At 50.3% G+C, this 21,487-nt stretch overlaps 1 protein-coding gene across 1 annotated transcript in view; it reads left to right on the top strand.

Moving 5' to 3' along the window:
- KSR2 (kinase suppressor of ras 2) overlaps window positions 1–21,487 on the top strand; it is a 271,249-nt gene that overhangs the window by 235,579 nt on the left and 14,183 nt on the right. The gene's annotated exons all lie outside the window — the stretch shown is intronic.

The following is a 21,487-nucleotide window of genomic DNA, read 5'->3' on the forward strand; positions in this document are numbered from 1 at the left end:
GTGTTCATCGTGTGTGTGGCCTCCGTGTGATGGCCTCCACCCCCATGGAGCTCACAGAGAGACCAGGCACTGGGTGATTGGCAAACGGAGTCATAATCTCTGCAACAGGATCATAGGGGGCTGTGGGGACCAGAACCCGCTCCTTATTCAAATTGGCCCGAGGGGCATGACGGTGTTGGCATCCCTAATGAAAGCAACGGCATCTGCAAAGGGCTGGAGGTGGGGGGATCAGGACTTGGGGCTGTGGGGCAGTCGAGAGCTGGTACAGAGGACCCGCACAGGAACAGCGAGAGCTGAGAAGCTGGACCCCGTGCGGACGTGCTAAGGCAGTGGTTCTCAACCTTCCTGATGCCGCGACCCTGTAATACAGGTCCTCATGTTGGGGTGACCCCAACCATAAAATTATTTTCGTTGCTACTTCATAACTGTAATGTTGCTACTGTTGTGAATCGTAATGTAAATACCTGATATGCAGGATGTATTTTCATTGTTACACATCGAACATAATTAAAGCATAGTGATTAATCACAAAAACAATATGTAATTATATATGTGTTTTCCAATGGTCTTAGGCGACCCTTGTGAAAGGGTCGTTGGACCCCCAAAGGGGTCGCAACCCACAGGTTGAGAACCGCTGTGCTAAGGGATCCAAACTTTTCTCCTGGAGGCAGTGGGGGAGCCGCCGGCGATTTCACCAGAGGAGGGACCCAGTCTGGTTTGCACGTTAGAAAGCCCATGTTGGGGCAACCCCTTTTCTCAGGAGAGCTTGCAGCGAGCGGGGTGCTGCTGTATGTCCCTCCTCCAGGAATGGCCTGGGCGGTTGGAGTTGGTCCTAGTGGGACATCATTGGGAGCCCCGCAGGTCCGAATGCCCAGCTTCTAAGAGACATTTGGCATCTCACCCAAGCGGGGAGCGGCAGCGAGCTGGCCGTGCATTGGAAGGGAAGACATTTCCAACAGCTTTCGCTGTTTAGCCAGCGGCCTGTCCTGTTAGAAGGCCAGTGTGGGCCACACTAGGTCCCTCACGGTCCCGGCACCGGAGAGCCGGCTGCCTCAGCGTCGCTGGCCGGTGGGCACACAGAGACGCCCGGGCATACGGTGACTTGCGGAGAGAGGCCACGGTGTCGCTGAAGCCGGTCCCTGCAAGCCGAGCAGCCCGTGTGGAACTCCTGGGGCTCCTCATGGTGAATTGTAGCAGCCTCTGAAGTGGGTGCCAGTCAGCTCCGCGTCTGGACAAGGAAACCAAACGACAAAGCACATGCCAAAGGGTGCGGGTTTGAACCCAAGACCCATCCAGACCAAAGTCCGAACCAAACCATCCTCTTCTTCTCTTTCCCGTTCAGCAGTACCTAAGTCAGTGATGGCGAACCTTTTGAGCTCAGCGTGTCAGCATTTTGAAAAACCCTAACTTAACTCTGGTGCCGTGTCACATATAGAAATTTTTTTATATTTGCAACCATAGTAAAACAAAGACTTATATTTTTGATATTTATTTTATGTATTTAAATGCCATTTAACAAAGAAAAATCAACCAAAAAAATGAGTTCGCGTGTCACCTCTGACACGCGTGTCATAGATTCGCCATCACTGACCCAAGTCATCGCCTTGTTATGCCTTAGAACCCTCCACGGCTGGTCCCCTCCCCGCGGGAGGACACAGGCTGGCCTACCTCCCAGTCAGTCTCATTGTCCGAACCTCAAACGTGCTTGTTGAGTTGGCAGCAGGTGCCACTTGAACCCCAGGCACTTGACCCTTTCCCTTGCTGTCCTCGGACTCCAGGGTCCGAGAGTGGGCAGGGAGGGAGGGGGAGAGCGTGGGATCAGCGTGTTTTCGCTGCTCTGGGAGCTTGCTAGCTTTGGGGTTCGGGGTGATGCATTCCCAGCCTGATTCCAGCTGCCTGGGCACTGCTCAACTTCTGCGGGTCCCAGCTGATGGTGTTTAAGGTAATGAAGCCCATACATCACATAATAAATAGATATTGACTCTTTGTCATAGAGTCTATCAGGATTGATTGGCCACTGGGAATACTGCTTTCTTCGATCAATGGGGAGCGGGGGCGATTAATAAATCTTGATAATGACTGGCAACAAGAAAATCAATAGGTGCGTTGCTGTGTGCATTGGGAGCATATATCTTTGAATGTGAAATAAGAGTTTGTTTTGGAAGCAGAGGGGAGCAAGAGAGGCAGGAAAGACGGACAGAGACTATCACTCTCCTTCCACCCACCCTGTAGGTGCTCATCGGTTTTTGATGAGCTGCGGAAATCCAAGGAGGGGTTTGCTTTAAAAAGAGCCTGAATTTAGTGTTTGCCTGTTCTGTTCTCTGGATGTCTGAGTGCCCAGAAATCCCCTCTGCCCATGGATTGCATTGTCTGGCCTTCGGGAGAAGGAAAGAGAGGAGGGGAGGATTGGATAGGATGGTGGGTGGGGGAGGGGAGGGGAGGGCAGAGCAGGGGAGGCCTGGCTGCTGAGGCGCTGGCCACCTTCACTGAGGAAGAGATTGGAAACTGCATCAGATTCAGGAAGTAAACCTGAGTTTGGTTGGTATTTTGAGTGTGAGGGGTGCCACCGAGTCTTTCAAGGGCTGTGTTAAGTAGGCATTTAGATACATCCTAGTTCAGAGACGAGGTCTAGAACCAGGAGCCGTCTGTGCTGTGAGCTCCTAGGAGCCATAGGCATGCAGCTGCCTGGGCAGTGCTGCTCCAGCCTGCCCATCCTCAGATCCCGGAGGGCTGTGCACACAGTGCTGAGTCCCACCCACACCCCAAAGTCTCTGATTCCCTGGCTCCCGGCTGGGGGCCTGAGAAGCTGCATTCTCCACACATTCCCCGGTGATGCTGCTGCAGGTGTGGGAAGCCCACACAGAGAACCAGTGGCCCTGGAGCAAAAAATCAAAGTGAGAAGAGGACAGAGTGCTCCTGCAGGGAAGGCTGATGAGAAGGGGCCCGAGAGACGGTTGTCATGGAAGCCCGGGCAGGCAGCGTTGCAGCGAAGGGGCTTCAGAAGCCGGTGCAGAAAGGACAGGCGAGACGCAAGTGGAAGAGGGTCCCTCGGAGCTGGCAGCCCTCACAGTCGGCCGGCCTGTGGTTGCACCTGTTTGCAGGCTCCCTCCTTACCTGCCCAGTGACGTTGGTCAGCCCCACCTGTGCTCCAGGGGCTACCTGAGCATTTCCAGGTTCGGGCTAAGGTCCGGGTGGGACTGGAACTATCCACCCTTCCAACCACAAGGACGATGCTAGTGACAGTCATCGGAGGGGTCTGAGGCACAGCTGGAAGATCCATTCCCAGGAACAGTTCCCAGTAGGAAGCGCTGAAATTCATCAGAATGGCGGCGTGGAGGCGCTGAGGCTGGCAATGCATCTACTCCCGGGAGGTGTTCTCCCTGGGCACTGCGCAGTATTGTTTTCAAAACCAGTGATTGATGTCCATTCGTCACTGTCCTGTAACAATAAGGAAGGGCAGTCGGCTGCTTGGTTCATCACTTCTAACGTGAAAGAGGGCTTTGTTATGGAATGGCACTCTGGATGTTGGTTAAGGGAACATACCTGCTGAGCGTTTACTACGCGCTGAGTTCTGTGCTAAGGGCTTTATAGATTTTGCTTCATTGAATTGCTGTCCCGTTTATAGAGGAGCCTGGGACTTAGGGAGATGAGGTGGCTCATCAAAGACATACAGCTGGTGTGAGCCGTACTGTGTCATCTTAGAGTTGGGACTGCAACTGAGGGGACCCGCACTGAGCCCCCTTCCTGAGGCTCAGGCCCGCAGTGGTCTCTGCGGCAGTGACTGTCCTCATCCCGTGAATGACGGGAGCAGCAGGGCCCCCTCTCCCCGCCCTCTTGTCATCTTCTCACTTTGGCAGGAACAAGCCTTGCGGTTGATACGCTGCTCTTGCTTTTCATCAAAAGATTCCTCTCTGAGTCCTCTTCAAAAGAGGATTCAGAGGATTCGCTTTCCTCCAGGTGCTCAAAAGACCTGAAGGAGTGCCAGGTGGGGAGTCGATCAGAGATCTTCAAAGGCAAAGAAGGCTCACAACCGCTGCAGACTCCCCCAGCTGAGGCCCGTCCCTGGAGGCGGCCGTTAGCACAGTCCTTCGGGGCTGTGAGGCGCAGAAAAGGATTCCCAGCGGGCTTGCTTGGCGGAGTCTGTAGACCATCAGGGACTGTCTGAGCATCTCAGTCACCTGCATTGATCCTCTCCAAGCAAGAAGGGCTGCCTTTGACAGTTTCTCAAGACTCGTTTCAGCCCAGTGCGTCATTATTCTCCTGCTAATCAGCCCGCAGGCACTCTGCTCTCTCTGGCCTCTCCGTCCTGCCTGCTCTCAGTCTGATGCTGGCACATCCCTGGGGCTTATTTTATCACCAGCTACAGAGTCAGAGATGAAAAACGGGCTCTGTTTACACGGCTTCCAGAGGGATGGGCCTCCACCCGGCGCTGAATACAGCGGGGAAAAGCAGGGAGGGAGGGAGGAGCCAAGAGTTCAATTTCTTCTGCTGTGTGGTCTTAGACAAGCCTTCAACCTGTCTAGCTCGCAGTTTTCTTGTTTGTGAAATGATTATAACATACTTGATCTTTAGCTGGCTCGTTTACCTCCTTGCCTGGGGTTGGGTGACCCAAGCTAAACCTTTAGGAGTAGGTGATTACTCATCCAGCCACCCAGCCATACTTTCATCCATCCCTCCAACTTCTCATCATTTCATTCACCCATCTCCCTTCACAGACCCATATACCCACCCAGCTCTCTACCCACCCATTCTTCTCCACCTACCAATCCTCCACGCATCCTTCTATCCCAGTGGTTCTCAACCTTGGCTGCGCATTAGAATCACCTGGGAATCTTTTTAAAATCCTAATTTCTGGGCCTCATCCTCAGGAAATTCTGTTTCTTTGTTATGGGGTGGGGCCACAATATTAGTAACAAAGAAACAGAATTTCCGGAGGATGAGGCCCAGAAATCAGGTTTTTAAAGATTCCCAGATGATTCTAATGTGCAGCCAAGGTTGAGAACCACTGTTCTATCCATTCATCTGTCCACTCTCCCATCCACCCCTCTGTTCTTTCCATCATCCATCTATTCAACATCTCCTACTCAGCACTCCTCCATCCATTCATCAGTTCATCCTCCAGTCCTTCAGTCCATCCCTTCACGTACCCATCCACCCACTCATGAGTATCCAGCCATTTAGCTGTTCCGGGAATGGTAGCTGAGAGCCTGCTCTCTCTCAGGTACTGCCAGTTGCTGGGAATGAGTACTTTGGGCTTCTCTTCTGGGACATAGTGGAGGCAGACAGCGGGTCATAATTAAAGCCGACTCCTAGAAGCAAGGCAAGACCGGAGGGTCGAGTGGTCGGCATCGGCTGGTATCACCGGTGAGAGCCCACAGCTACAGAAGCATCCTCAGATGGGAGCTTCAGCAGGCTGCACACCTGTGGAAATGAGCTGTGGGTCACATGCCCAGAAATGAAAAGAGAACAGACCACCCAACTGAAAACCCAGGCAACAAGGCTAAAAGAATCCGAATCATCTTGGCTTTCACGTCTCCTTGCCTTGGTTCTGATTTTTATGGCCCTCTGTGCTGCTGAGCGTGGTAACAAAAGGAGGAGAGGGTGCTCAGAGGGTGATCTTGGGGGGCGGGGGGCAATCTAGTAGGCTCTGAGGTAGCTTAGCACACTGTGGAGAGGTTGGCAGTGGGGTGGGGGCCGCAGACCAAAAGGCAGCGCTGTTCACTGCCTAGTTTACACCCCATTAAGTCCCAACTCATAATAATTTATCAGCAGCAGGCTGGGGTGTACGCACTCATTATTTATAGGGAAAGTGTTTGCTAAGCAAATCATAGTTCAGGCAAGATCAGGGGCTGTGTTTAACCCACTCAAGAAAACCAACCAGTGTCAGAGCCCAGGCAGATGGGACGGCGGGTGACAGGCGGACACCCTCCAGCCTTCATGGTTCCTGCCCCGCAGCCAGAAACCTTCCCTTTATCTTAAAATGGCTTCTCTCCAAGAAGCAGGCCACCCCTCCTGCCCCATCCCCTCCCACAGAATTGGACAATTGGCTCTATGTTGCCATTTCATTATCACAATAAAAGCCAACCCTAGTAAGCGCACTTTTTGAGGTCAGGTGTCAAAACCAGGTCCCTTGAACTCCCTCCCTGTGTGAGATGAATGGCCCTGGCTTTCTGTAAATGTCCTGAAGATCTCTGGTCCTTTTGTTTGAGGAAGGCCCCTGGGACTTGGAGTTGGGAGACCTGGTTTCCATCCTGGTGCTGGATGGCCTCAGGCATGTCTCTGGGCTCTGTGGGCCTCAGCTTCCTCATCTGTAGAATGGGCACACTGATCCTTATGCCACAGAATCGTTTCAAATAGTAGATTAAACCAGAAGGTGTTTTGTAAACAACAAAAAAAAATATCAAAACAAATATGAGGGAGCAGATGTTTTTTAGATGGATTTCAATAAAAATGAATTTTTCCCCCTTTATTGAGTTAAAATGAGTGGTTGCAGCTTTTCCAGTAGTTTTGTACCTTGGCTTACTATTCAGATTACCTGGAGGGGTTTTTAATCATGAGTGATGCCTGGACTCCACCCGTCACCCCGAAAAGACCTGGATTCAGTTGATCTGGGGTGGGCCTGGATGTCACTTTGTTTAAGCTTTCTAGATAATTCTGTCAGGAAACCAGGATTAGGAACTGCTGAATAGTTCCCAAAATGATCCACGTCAAACCTCTTTCTCCTCTCAGAATCAAAGAGATGGTGAGCCCTGGCTGGGTAGTTCAGCTGGTTAGAGCATTGTTCCCATACATCAAGGTTGCAGGTTTGAGTCCCTCAAGGCACGTTCAAGAATCAAATAATGAATGCATAGATAAGTGGAACAAAAAATCAACGTTTCCTTCTCTCTCTCTCTCTCTCTCTCTCTCTCTCTCTCTCTCTCCCCTCTAAAATCAATAAATAAAAGGTAAAATCTTAAAAAGCACATGGTGACAAGGGCCCCAGTATCTGACAGACTCAGGCGCAGCCCGCCTCTAGGACTTCCGGCAGCTTTAGTCATTCTCTGCAAGGGGAGACCATGTCTTCATTCTCAGGATTATTGAGGAGAGAAATTGTGGTAACAAAGGTAGGGCACATTTCTTTGATGCCTAAGATAAAGCCTGGACCCAACCATTGGTAGCTAACATCACCGTTGTTACCTGTTAGGTATCTTGGGTGCAAGTGGGTATTGAGGTTTCCTCGGACAAAATTAAGTTTCCAAAGAAAAGCGGATGCTGAAGCCGTGATGATAAGAATAGTTCTTACTGGAAGAGTGGGAGTCATCCTCCTAAAGATAGTTAACACAGGGGGAGACAGAAGCAGATGTACAGTTGTTTGTATGGAAACTGATACAATAATTAATAAATAATACAAGAATAAACTCTGTGTTTCATGTACTCACAACTGTAAACCTATGTTTGCCCCCACTTACTAGGTACCAGGGCCCCTGCTAAAACCGTTATTTGAATGGTTTTAGTCATCTTTATGGGGGTGGTGTGGGTGGGTAGTGATTCATTGGAGAAGTCACAAAGTTCATTCCCCTGCTGTGTGGCGAGCAGGCTGGAGGGAGGGAAGCTGAGAAATCCAAGGCCACTAAGAGGCATTGGGGTTCACCAGAAACAAGAGCCCCCACCTTCCTGCCAGCAGTGCGTGGTCTTCCTTGAACCCCCAATGGCCCTGTGACATTGGGATGTCTCCCTGAGCCCCTGGCTGATGCTTTCCCTTTGCCTTTCGGCATCTCTGCTGGAAACCCTTCCCCACAGCAGCCCCTTCCCCCAGGTGGCAGCTCTGGGCGCTCCTCCGTGCCCCTCCTCACACGTGTGGCCTGATGGGATGTGGGTGCGCAGACATCCGCCACCTTCATTGGACCACAAGCTCCAGGAGGTCCCAGGCTGTCTAGTTGAACTGCGTGACCCCTGGAGCCTAGCACACAGCCTGGGACCCAGGAGACAGTCACCCACCTGTCGTATGAATTCATGCCTGTGGTGGTTATTTAAATGCGTGTGCTATCACTGTTGTGATCCCCAGAATGAGGAGCTGCATTTTCTGTAGCTCTCCGGGAGCCACTTTGGATGGATTAGTCCATTTCCAGGTGAAAAGCGGAGGCCCAGAAAGATAAAGCAGCCTGTGGTGGTGGAGGCAGGACTCACATCTCAGCATTTCTTGGACTCCTCACGAGGGTAGAATGAGCCCCCTTACTTTGCAGATAAGGAAAGGGAGGCACAGAGTCGTTAAATAATGTGCCTGGGTTATTCAGCTAGGAAGTGCCCAAGCCTGTGTGGGGTTTTTTAAAAAATATTTTTATTGACTTCTGAGAGGAAGAAAGATGGAAACATCAATAATGAGAGAGAATGATTGGCTGCCTCCTGCATGCCCCCCACTGGGGTTTGAGCCCTCAACCTGGGCATGTGCCCTGATGGGGAATTGAACCATAACGGCCTGGTTCATAGGTTGATGCTCAACCACTAAGCCACGCCGGTCAGGCCTGAGCCTGTGTTTTACTGTGAAGCCCCTGATCGCTCTCCTTGTTCTCTATCCAGCTTCTACCCTTGCAGGGAAAAATCCAAGGTCTTTTTCTCCACTTTTCTCCTAAAAGCCTCTGGACCCAGCTCCCTTTTCCCATCTCCCGTGTGGTTTCTGAAGCCGTACTGGGAGGCAACATACAGGCTTGCAGGCAACGCAGGGCTGTTTGGGCACCAAGAAGATGGTGATTCTGAATCTCTGAAGCGAACAGACCCTCCTGCCCATGGACTTGGACTGAACAGGGATAGAAATCGCAACCTGAAATTGACAACTGCAAAAAAGTACATCCGTGTTTGCCCAGTGGGAAAAGAGGTGAACCTGGCCGGGGAGAGAAATGTCACTTTCAGGCTGCCAGCAAGTGTGCTAACATAGAACACAGAGAGCCAACGAAATCCATCACCTGCGTCTGCTGGGCTGCCTAGGTGGAATTATTTATGAAATTGCCTCTGAGAACCTTGACATTTCGCTTCTAATTTTAACAGAGATGATGTTTCCTTGGCCCGATACGGTGGCGTGTGTATCAACTTGGAAGGTTTGTTCCAGGCCCTAGCTGCTCAAGACCTGTGTCCATAATCGAAAATTTCAAAAATGGCCTTGTTAATAATTCATTTTCTCTCCTACTCAGCCAGCACAGACAGGAGCGCCGCCATCGTTGCACCACATGGGAAAGGGTCGTCTGAAGGGGGGTGTGCGAAGGGTGTGACGGGAACTTGGAGAGAAGTGAGATGGGCTATTTCCTGAAGAAGAAGACATTTTGGGAGAAACGGGGAGTGGAGAAAGAGCGCTTCTGATGGAGGGGGCGGAGGGAAGGAGGTAGGAGAAAGGAGATGCCGCATTTGGAAAAGCACCAGTGGTTCAGTTGGCTTGGAAGAAGTGGTGCCAACTGGGAGTGTACGGGGCACCAAAGGGAGAAGCCCTTGACCCTCAGAGATGAGCACTCGTAATAATAGGGGTGGGTAGTGACTGAGTCCTCCTGTGTGCCAGGCACTGTAATGAGCATGTTACCAAAGTTCACAGCCACCCTGAGGTGAATCGAGTTGTTTGTCCCCAGTTTGCAGACCCGGCTCTGTCTTTTGCTTATAACAAAATACCCTGGCCCGGTGTCCTATAAACAGCAGCCATTTATTTCTCAGAGTTCCGGAGGCTGGGAAGTCCAAGACCATGGTGTGGACAGAGTCAGTGTCTGGTGGGAACCCCCTTCGCCATCCGTAGACGCTGTCTTGTCAGTGTCACCTCACGCGATGGAAGAGGCAAGGGAGCTCCCTGGTGTCCCTCTCATAAGGGCACTAATCCCATCACAACCCAATTTCACTCCACCCTCACGACCTCAGTGCCATCATATTGGGATTAGGTTTCAACATAGGAATTTTGGGGGACACACACATTCCATCTCCTGTAAGCTCCAAGGAGTTTGGTTACTTGTCCGGGGTTCCCTGAGTGTGAGCAGCTCAGGTTTAGCAAGCGGCTGGGCTGCTCGGTGAAAACCACACACACGCACACACACAAACACACACACACACACACACACACACACAAACAGAGGCCTGGGGTCCTGCCTTGGCCGGAGGGGCAGCCACGTGCTGGCTCCAGGGTTTGGGTTAAACCCTGAAGCTCCCTTTCCTCGTGTACAATGAGGCCGCCTGTACCCGCCCACAGTGCAGCTGAAATGATGTGTCAGCTTCCACCCTGGCGGAGCGGACAGTGTAGGAACTGGCATGAGGTCGGGCCTCTGGCTCTGAGCTGTGTAGAAGGAATGGTCTGGCTGGTCCTAACTTCTCTTCTATACATCCCAGCCCCAGGCCTGGGCACCCCTCCCACCAACGTTCCAGCCTAAGATCTCTGCATCCTTGCCCTCGAAGCTTTGAAGGTAGAAGCTAGAGTGTCGGTGGGATTTAAGGAGGCCTGTGAGGGCAAGATTTATCAGAAAAACATGAAGAGGGAATTCTCTTGGTGCCTGGGAGTTAAGAGCTTAGGGGAAAGAAAGAACCCCAAATGAACTCAAGTGATGATTTTCATTCATCTCTGAGAAATCTTCACATACTTGCATGTTGTTCCTGCATCTTCTAAATTGGATTTGGGGAATGACGGGACTTTGAATTGTAACAGATTACCAAAGTAAGGCTTGGAAACTAACAGAAATATTCGTAATAGGATTACATCGCGTTTTCATCTTTCCCATGAAGATGCAACATTGTCACGTGACAACCTTTTGAGGCACAGAATCTGTGATTTTAACCTCTCTGGACATTCATTTTCTGTTTTTAAATGATTGAGAGGTGAGGTCAATCCCTGGGGTGACCTGCTTTCTATCTGCAAGGAGCAGGAGAAAGCTATTAACAAAACACAAAATTGAATCTCCCGTCCACCTCTGGTTCTTTAAAACCACTGTGCTGCCCAGTTAACATGCAAATGGAGGTGCCTGTGGGCATTCGGGACCGGGCTGGCTTCAGTGCCGAGGAAAACAGCTGCCGGCCGTCTCAGAGGTTTCCGTTTCCCTGGCGATGCTCCCCGTAAAAGTTTGACCCCAGCAGGAATATCTGATTTTTGTTTATTTTGCTCTTGTCCCTTTTTCTGTCCATTCTCTTCTTATGACCGCAATGATTTCGTACTTTGAGGTCCACCAATTAGCCGTAACAGCCAATATTATCGAGCACTTTCTATGTTGTTGGCACTAACCCTATTACCTGTTCTATTAGTCAGGATGGGATAGGCTTATGCCGCAGTGACAGACAATGCTACAATCCCTGTGGCTCACTCAGAGCTGCTTTCTTACATGAAGTTTGCCATAGGCGGGGCAGTGCCTTCCATGCAGTTACTCAGGGATCCAGGATTTCCCAGTCTCCTCGCCCTGTCTTATCATCACGTGGCCTCCATGGTCAGAGAGGCACAAAACGAGTGAGACGAAGATTCGCAAAGGGCTTCTCAGCCCCCAACAGGAAGTGGCAGGTCACTTTCTTTTCTTTTTTTTTTTTATTGCTTAAAGTATTACAAAGGGTATTACATATGTATCCATTTTATCCCCCCGCCCTAGACAGTCCCCTAGCCTCCCCTACCCCCCAGTGTCTTATGTCCATTGGTTATGCTTATATGCATGCATACAAGTCCTTTAGTTGATCTCTTACCCCCCTACCTCCTGCCCCCCAACCCTCCCCGGCCTTCCCGCTGCAGTTTGACAATCTGTTTGAGGCAGCTCTGCCTCTGTATCTATTATTGTTCAAAAGTTTATAATGGTCTCTATTGTCCATGAATGAGTGAGATCATGTGGTATTTTTCCTTTATTGACTGGCTTATTTCACTTAGCATAATGCTCTCCAGTTCCATCCATGACGTTGCAAATGGTAAGAGTTCCTTCCTTTTTAGAGCAGCATAGTATTCCATTGTGTAGATGTACCACAGTTTTCTAATCCATTCATCTACTGATGGGCACTTAGGCTGTTTCCAGATCTTAGCTATGGTGAATTGTGCTGCTATGAACATAGGGGTGCATATATCCTTTCTGATTGGTGTTTCTGGTTTCTTGGGATATATTCCTAGAAGTGGGATCACAGGGTCAAATGGGAGTTCCATTTTCAGTTTTTTAAGGAAACTCCATACTGTCTTCCATAGTGGCTGCACCAGTCTGCATTCCCACCAGCAGTGCACAAGTGTTCCTTTTTCTCCACATCCTCTCCAGCACTTGTCGTTTGTTGATTTGTTGATGATAGCCAGTCTGACAGGTGTGAGATGGTACCTCATTGCTGTTTTGATTTGCATCTCTCGGATGATTAGTGACTTTGAGCATGTTTTCATATGTCTCTTGGCTTTCTGAATGTCCCCTTTTGAAATGTGTCTATTTAGGTCCTTTGCCCATTTTTTGATTGGATTGTTTATCTTCCTTTTGTTAAGTTGTATGAGTTCCCTATAAATTTTGGAGATTAGGCCCTTATCAGATATGACATTGGCAAATATGTTTTCCCACACAGTGGGTTTTCTCGTTGTTTTGTTGATGGTTTCTTTTGCTGTGCAGAAGCTTTTTATTTTGATGTAGTCCCATTTGTTCATTTTTTCTTTAGTTTCAAGTGCCCTAGGAGTTGTATCAGTGAAGAAATTGCTTCGGCATATGTCTGAGATTTTGTGGCCTTTGGATTCTTCTAGAATTTTTATGGTTTCCTGTCGTACATTTAAGTCCTTTATCCATTTTGAGTTTATTTTTGTGTATGGTGTAAGTTGGTGGTCTAGTTTCATTTTCTTGCATATATCTGTCCAATTTTCCCAACACCATTTATTGAAGAGACTATCTTGGCTCCATTGTATGTTCTTGCCTCCTTTTGTCAAATATTAATTGAGCATATTGGTTCGGGCCGATTTCTGGGCTCTCTATTCTATTCCATTGATCTATATGCCTATTCTTGTGCCAGTACCAGGCAGTTTTGAGAACAGTGGCTTTGTAATACAACTTGATATCTGGTATTGAGATCCCACCTACTTTGTTCTTTTTCAGGATTGCTGCAGCTATTCGGGGTCTTTTTTTATTCCAGATGAATTTTTGGAAAGTTTGTTCTAGATCTCTGAAGTATGCCGTTGGTATTTTAATGGGAAGTGCGTTGGATTTATAGATTGCTTTGGGTAGTATGGACATTTTAATGATGTTGATTCTACCAATCCATGAACACGGTATGTTCTTCCATCTGTTTATGTCTTCCTCTATATCTTTTTTCAACGTCCTGTAGTTTTCTGAGTAGAGGTCTTTTACCTCTTTAGTTAAGTTTATTCCTAGGTAGCTTAATTTTTTTGGTGCAATGGTAAACGGGATTGTTTTTATAATCTCTCTTTCTGAAAGTTCACTATTGGTGTATAGAAATGCCTCAGATTTCTTGGGGGTTAATTTTGTATCCTGCTACATTGCCAAATTCATGTATTAAGTCTAGTAGCTTTTTGATGGATTCTCTAGGGTTTTGTATGTATAATATCATGTCGTCTGCAAATAAGGACAGTTTTACTTCCCCTTTTCCAATTTGGATGCCTTTTATTTCTTCTTCTTGCCGAATTGCAATGGCTAACACTTCCAGTACTATGTTGAACAGGAGTGGTGAGAGGGGGCATCCCTGTCTTGTTCCTGTTCTTAGGGCAAATGGTGTTAGTTTTTGTCCGTTGAGGTCACTTTCATTGGCCACCACCTGTCAAGTGGTGCTGCATAACTAGAGACAGGGAAGTGAAGTACCCCATGGGCCTGGGAGGGGGCGCTGTGGAGCAGAATTTGTCTCTTTCTTGCAAGCCTTTCTAATTTCATCCCCCACACCTGTGAGGTAGGCCCTGCTTGGTCCACCTGCTTTTGTTTTGAGCAACTTGCCCAAAGGCAAGAGGACCAGGGCCGCTCTGGACCCCAGCGCTGTGCTCCCCAGGAGCCCCGTTTCCTCAGCGCTTTTTCTGCTTCTGCTTCTGAAAGGAACCATTCCTCCAGCACGTTCCTCTGTCGCTAGACTTTCTCCATTCCTCGGGGGGTGATGACATGCTAGTTCAAGTTCCTTTCCCTCCCAGGGTCTGTCCCCTCCTGCCCTTCCCCTCCTCACCTGCCATCTCCAGTCATTCTCTTGGGCCCCTGGTCACCCAGGCGGAAAGGACACAGCCATTTGGGGTTACAAGCATCACCGATCTGCCCCTTCCCCTCTTAGCCACGCGGTTACTTTAAAAACTCCATCGTAAACTGTCTTCCTCAATGAGGATTGGACCTTTCCAGGGAGAGGGTTGCTGTCGGGCTTTCGGGCAGCACTAGTCTGCCCAGAACATGCTGAACCCTGTGCCAAAGACGAGCAGAAACTGCCTCCCCCCTCAGAGCCGCAGACAGAGAAGCTCTAAGCAAGTCAGCTGCCTGGAGTATGGATTCAGCTCAGACTGTACTTTTTCATCTCAGTCTGTCGCCAGTTCAATATTTTCCAAACTGTCTGTAGCATAAACACGTGTGTCTGGTTTCATTTCAGTCTGATTCAGAGGTGTTTTTTTCCTCGCTTTTTTCTCATTTTACAAAAGTAACACGTGTTTATGAGAGAGAAATTAGAAAAGAGAGATAAGCAGCAAGAAAAAATAAAACGTGAAACGCTCCTAATCCCACTACCAGGAAATAGTTCTGCTAACACCCTCAGAGTCAATCCTCTGTGGGTTTTTAATGCATATAAATTAGGTGGAATGTATATACTTTTTAAAGACAGAATATTCAGTCTACTGTTGAGCTTTTTCTTTTTAAATGTGGTGGCGGTCAGAGAACCAGAATTGATATGTTTTGGTACGCAGCCCTGGGGGCAGGGCCAGTGGTCTGCTTGGCGTTTTGATGCCACGGGGCGCCCCAAGCAGGGCAGCATCTGGAGGCTTCCTCGCCACCGTCATCTGGTTGGTCTCGTGGCCAGTTCCGTGCGCTAAGCCAGTCGGTGAGACGGGCCTTGTCATAAGCACTGCCCTTCCAGCTCAGTGGACGGTGGGGGGAAGGAAGGTGGCGGGAGTCATTCATTCCTGCACTCCTCCATTCACTCATCCCGGGAACGTTTCCCGAGCACCCCCGGGCGTGGCCAGCTGTGTGCTGCCCGCTGGACTGGCAGACTCTCTCAGATGACCGAGCCTCTTCAGCCTGCCCTGCTTCTCTGGGGGACAGCTGGGCATTCCCACACAGAAGCAGCAAACGGACAATGAGGCCCGCGTGGACCATGGGCTGGCCCCGAATTTGGAGGGTGGAAGGAAAAGCCTAGAACTGGAGGGAGGGGTCCTCAGCGAAGCTCCATGGACAAACGGGTTTGTGGAGGTCCGGCCATCAGTTTCTCCTGGGCTAAATCATCTCTTCCCAAGGGATCTTATGAAATCCTGGAAAGATGTGAGGATTCGAGATCTGGACTCAAATCCTGACCCTGTCGCCTGCTGCCTGGGCCCTGGGTAGGTCACCTAAGCTTCCTGCCCCTGAATTTCCTCCTGTGCCCACGGTGTCCCTCGAGGAAGGCTGGCGGAGTGCCTGTGGGGAGAGCCCCGTGGACGCAGGAGGAGTCCCCGTTCAGTCCTGTGTTTACCACCTCCCTCTCCCTCATTTGCTAAACTTCCTTTTAAAAACAGAACGTGGCGGCCTCAAGCTCAGGTCCTGGGGCAGGCCACAGTGCCGAGCTGGATTTACTTCTGCTTTCTGATGTGTTCGTTTTCATGGTGCTTATTTTTACATTTCTTTGGGGCTGGAGATCCTTGCTTTCACCCTGGTCATGCTAGAAGGTAATGGTAGAAAGTATTATAAAAGCCCACTTACTTTCCAAAGGCAGTGCATCTCAGGCAGTGGTTCTCAACCTGTGGGCCCCGACCCCTTTGGCGGTCCAACGACCCTTTCACAGGGGTCGCCTAAGACCATCCTGCATATCAGATATTTACAGTATGATTCATAACAGTAGCAACATGACAGTTATGAAGTAGCAGCGGAAATAATGTTATGGTTGGGTCACAACATGAGGAACTGTATTTAAAGGGCCAGAAGGTTGAGAACCACTGATAAGGGAACCTAGTAGCAGGTGACAGATAATACGAGTTGGCTGGTCTGGCAAAAATCTCACCGTGGTTCTGGAATGATTGGTTGCAATGCGAGGGATCCCGAAGGAGATGCATCGTCTGACCCTTAGGAGATGCGAGGGAATGTGCTGCAGAGTTGGGGAGCAGCCTGCCCCGGGGTGTGTCTGGACCAGGTCAAGAAGAGCAAGTGTTGGATGGAGGCCAGACCATGCAGTGCAACAAGAGGCAGAGGACCAGCCAGGCTGCGGTGGATGTGGCCTGGAAGCCCGTACCTCCCCAGCTGGCTGCTTGCGCCCTTGGGACACTCCCTCCTTTGTGAAGCCCACACCGGGGAGGGCAGGATGTCACCAGATGCGGGGGTCACAGCGGCAGGAGCGCCCCTCATGGGAAGAACCCCCACCCCAGTCCTTACAGTGCCCAGAGAGAAGAACCCGGTAACACTGAGTCTAAGCCTCCTTCCCCCTCCCCCTTCTCAGGGCTTTGCTGCAACATCAAAGGCCAGAGGGGGTGGGAGGGAAAGAACCTCAGCAAAATCTCAGCCTGCTCTCCAGGCAGCCAGGCTCCCGCTTTGCACATTTCTTGGCCTGGCAGGCCACTGGCGTCTCTCTCCACCTGGGACAGGAGCCTCCAGCCAGCGCCTTGCTTAATGGAACGCCGTAACTCTTCATTCCCGGGCGCACGTGGAGTTAAGCAGGTGGCAAACAGCTGGCATTTCTCACTTGCTTTCTGGCACTTTCCATTTGTCTAGGAAGCTCACCTGGCACTTTTGATGAGAAGGCCCCAGAGGCCCAACAAGGTTTAATATCTTCCGAGTTGGATTCATGAACGACCTGGAAGCTTGGGCCTCCGGCTGGAATTTGATGGAGCGTGCAACCTGTTGCTGGGAATGGGATTTATTTGCTCAAGGGAGGGGGAAGGAGTGGAGGGCCATTAAATGGGGGTTTTGAGTTTGTAAAGGTGCTTAGAAGACAGAGGGCGGAGGAGGGCCCCTGCTGACAGAGCCAGTGTTTTTAACACCACATCTGACTGAAACCAGCTGCCTCGGAGCAGCCAGGGCCTTTGCCGTGTAAGGCCACATCGGCACCGGTTCTGAGGATCGGGATGTGGACACGTTCCCGTGGTTACAAACGTGGGTCCTGTGGGCATCCTCACGTGAGTCCCCAAGGCCGCGTGGGCACAGAGGTGGCAGCGCTGGGCTGATAACCGGTCTGTCCCCAGAGGTGGCTGCCCCCCGCACACTCCCCACCATCCACCCCAGCCTGGGTTCTGGGCCTGGTGGTGAGGAGTTTGGGGGGAGGGACAGGAAGTGGCCGTCACGAGCTGCCAGATTTCTGTCCCAGCCACTGTTTGGGCAGAATGAGTCAGCTTGGACGGAGGCCCTTGAGATAAATCCACATGGTTTTATGTCATTGTTTCTGGCAGCCTCGGTAAGGCTGCTTTACAACGAATGTCTCACACTTGCTGTGTCATCTTGGCCAAAAGGCTCCCTGTGTCACCCAGGATGCGGGGTGGAAAGCCGACCTTATATGAGCTGCTTGGAGCCAGGGCTGGGAGAGATGGTGGCCTGTGGACGAGATAAATTTTCAATCTTGGCTCCTCTTCTTGGAAAAATGATGTTGTTGAGGAGAGAGATACTGAGAGGGAGTGTGTGTGTGTGTGTGTGTGTGTGTGTGTGTGTGTGTGTGTATGCATGCCTAGGGCTACTGCTCCAGAAGTTAGAGGGCTACTAAATCTCTCCTCGAGCCACTAGAACACCTTCTCCTGACCCCCAGACTGACACTGTATGGAGGGCAGCAGGCCTCATTAATCTCCATTTGTAGCTACATCACAGTTTCCACTCTCCGAGGGCCTATGATATGCCCGAGCCTCAGAGACAGTGAAGACGCAGTGATGGGGGTTACGAGCATGAGCTCTGGAGTCAGCTGCTTGGGCTCAAACACCAGCTCTTCTCACCGCTCTGAGCCTAGGTTTCTTTATCTGTAAAACGGGCCCATCCCAGACTTCATTCAGTCTACGATGTCATCTGTTAGATGACACAGCATTTACTTCATGTGCTACAAAGAAACACAGTGTCCGTGAAACTGACCTGTCAGTGAATGCTGTCTCATTTCAGAGAAGATGGAATCAATTAAGTACAGTGTGAACACTCACCTAGTGGGGCTCTTTTGTCACTATCACCCCCATTTTGCAGATGAGGAAACTGAGGTCAAAGTTACTTCCCAGTATCACCCAGCAAGTAGTAAACAGTAGAAGCGTGATGTGGGCTCACTTGGCTGTGTGTCTCTTTAATGGCCTGAAAATCACGTCCAGTAACTGGGTACCTGCACATGGAGGACGAGATGAGGAAGATCAGGAGCAGGCTGGTCATGGCTGCATGTCTGTGAGCCAGTCCTCCACTGCTCTGAGTCTCCACATAACACTGAGGGCTGGGCTAGGCCTCATGCATGTGCTCAGTAAGTCTCCCTCCTCTCCTCCCCTCCCTTCCCCACTGCCCACCTGCAAGCAGCTCTAGGGCACCCCGTTAGCCACAGAAATCCCAAGCGCAGAGCACTTGCCCTGGACACTTAGACTGACTTGGCTGCACAACCCAGGCCTCAGCACACAGGACACCTGCCTCAGGCCTCGTCCTGCTGAGAGCCCAGCCCTTGCCCTGCACCTGCTCCCCAACTCAGCCCCCAAAAGACACCTGGGTGGGCACAGCCAGCCTCGGGAGCTCCTACCTCCTCTGCAGACACTGCCCTGGGGACAGGGAGGACGTTAGAAAGGGACACCTTAGGGTGTCAGTCTTGGCTTCAATTTCCTTTTAAATTCCCATGCCATGTAGTAATTGTTCATCCTTTTCTTACTGGTTTTTTTAAGTAAACTTTTTTTGGGGAAGGATAACACCTGTCAGAGTGTCTGGATCCTAAGAGCACAGCCTGATGGATTTTCACTAAATGCATCTCCATAGAACAGGCACCCAGACCAAGGCCAGGACATCACCGCCTGTCCTTCACGGCCCCCGCAGCCCCACCGGTCACCTCTGTGCTGACTCGCACGTGGATCAGCTTTGCCCGTCTTTTTCACTTGTATAAATTCAGTGTGAGTGTGAGTCTTCTGTGTCTGGCTTCTTTTGCTTAACATTTTAATGAACTTCATTCACTTCTTTTGCAGTTAGCAATGGTTTGTTTATTATGCAGTACAGTATGAATATAGTTCTTTTTAGTTATATAGATAAACGACAATTTATCCATTTTTCAGTTGATAAACATTTGTGTTAGTTCCAGCTTGGGGCTATTAGGATAGGTTGCTATTAACATTCTGGAACATTCTAGTACATTCTAGTACGTGTGTGGGTGAATACGAGTATGCATGCCTGCTGGGTACCTGCTTCGTTAGGGGAGAAATTGCTGGTCGTGGGTTATTTGTATATTTCACATAGCAGATGCCCCAAGCTGTGGGCGTACCATTTATATCCCGCCAGTCAGCGTTAGCTTATCCCGTGGCTCCCGACGCCATGGGGTAGTAGAGGAGCAGACGTTAGCAGTTGCTGCTGGAGAGGAGGGTGTGCGCGGGAAGAAGACGGGTTGGACATTTGAAGCCTGCGACCTGTCTTGGTTTTCCTGAGCAGGGGAGTCGGAGAGTCGGGAGCCTGTTGCAGTTGTTTGCTGTGCCATCTGCCGCGAGATGTTATTTTCTTGGCTCTGCCCTGTAATGAGTGTAGGTGTCTGTTCAGGACGGAGTATCCAAGGGAGGGAATCCACCCACAGTCCCACCTTGGGAATATTTAAATGTCAATGTGGTTAATTGGCTGCGCAGCCCCCCCCACCCCCCCATCCCCCCACCCCCCCACCCCCACAGCCTCAGCAAACACACTGCCTGCCTCACCGGCCTCACCGGCCATGGGGGACAGCCTTGAGTCAGCGACCCAGGCAGGTGAATCAGACTCCCTGTGAGTCAGCTACCCTGGGAATCTCACCTTAAGCAGGTGAGGAGGTGAATCTTAGAGATCATGGGCTAGCATTTTGGGTGAGTGAATGGATGGATAGAGAGATAATAGATTGTGTGTGTGTGTGTGTGTGTGTGTGTGTGTGTGTGTGTGTAAACTTATGTAGGCTTGCACAAGTGTGTGTTGACCATCTGCTACCTCCCTTAGTGGCCAGCATTACCTGAGTACTTACCATGTGTTAGGCATGGACAGATGCCTACATGTCTACACATCTGATTTCATATGATTCTCTTACGAACCCTAGAAAGCAGGAACTATTGACTGCATTTTACTAACAGTGAACCAGAGGCTCAGAGGGTTAACTCACCTGCCGAGGGTCACACAGCCAGTAGCTGACAAGCCAGGATTTTAACCCATGGCATCTAGCTCTAGGCCTCTGTTCTCCTAACCACTCTTTACGCTTCCCACCAAGTGCCAAGCATGGTATGGAGCTCCATTTCTCATTCTCACTATGCAAGGTAGGAATCATTAGTTCCCTTTAACAGATGAGGAAACGGAGGGCCAGAGAGGTTAAGTAACCCACACGAAGACACACAGTCAGCAAGGAAGAGAGCTGGGATTCAGACTGAAACCATCTAATACCAGAGCTCTGACCTCACCCACACTATCTCAACCAAGTCTAGCACACAGCAAGGGCTCTGTGAATACTAAGGGAATGAATAGAATGCCTGTGGCATTTTAGCAATAAAGTCATAGACCAAAGAAAAATGCAAGCTCTTATGTTGACGTAGATGGAAAATGAACTTTCCTAATGTCATTCCGGCTTCTTTCAGCCAACATTGGACCCTGTGAGCAAGACATGGTGCTAGGGGCTAGGGATGCTCCGGTGAATCTGGAACTCCATTCATTCATTCATTCATTCATCCCCTCCCTCACTCACTCACTTGTTCATTCAGTGACTGTTTACGGAGGGCCTGGTCTGTGAGTGCCTGGCCGGGCTCACTTTGCAGGGGAAGGACAGATGTGCATGCCAGCAACTAAGTGAGAAGGTGTGAATGTCACTGCATAATGTCCCTTTCCATCTTGTCATTCATCTTAAACCACTGGTCCTGGAAATGAACTCAATGAGGCTGAAAATAGTTTGAAAAACCCTCTATCTAGACAGGCATCTGGTTTGGGGGAAGTATTATTGGTGTTTACACACTTCTGTCTGAAGACTCTAATGCATCATTTGCTGATGGTAATTAGTATGCATCAGCGGCCACTTTGCTGGTCTTTTATCACTGTCCCCACAAACCGCGACTCTGGGCGAGCAGGAGCAGCTGGGATGCGTGGCCGGCAGAGTGCTGTCTGAGTGGGGTCTGAGGACCCGTCCATCGTTGGGGTGTGCCCAGCTTTCCCTCCTGACACCCTGGGAGAGAGGGAACTCGGCTAGACTCCGCAGGTGTCCTTGGAGGCGGGGGTGGGGGTGGGTGCTGGTGAAGATCCTGGAGAGCCCAGAAGAACTTGCT

This window comes from Myotis daubentonii, chromosome 19 (assembly GCF_963259705.1).
Source record: "Myotis daubentonii chromosome 19, mMyoDau2.1, whole genome shotgun sequence".
Taxonomy (NCBI): Eukaryota; Metazoa; Chordata; class Mammalia; order Chiroptera; family Vespertilionidae; genus Myotis; species Myotis daubentonii.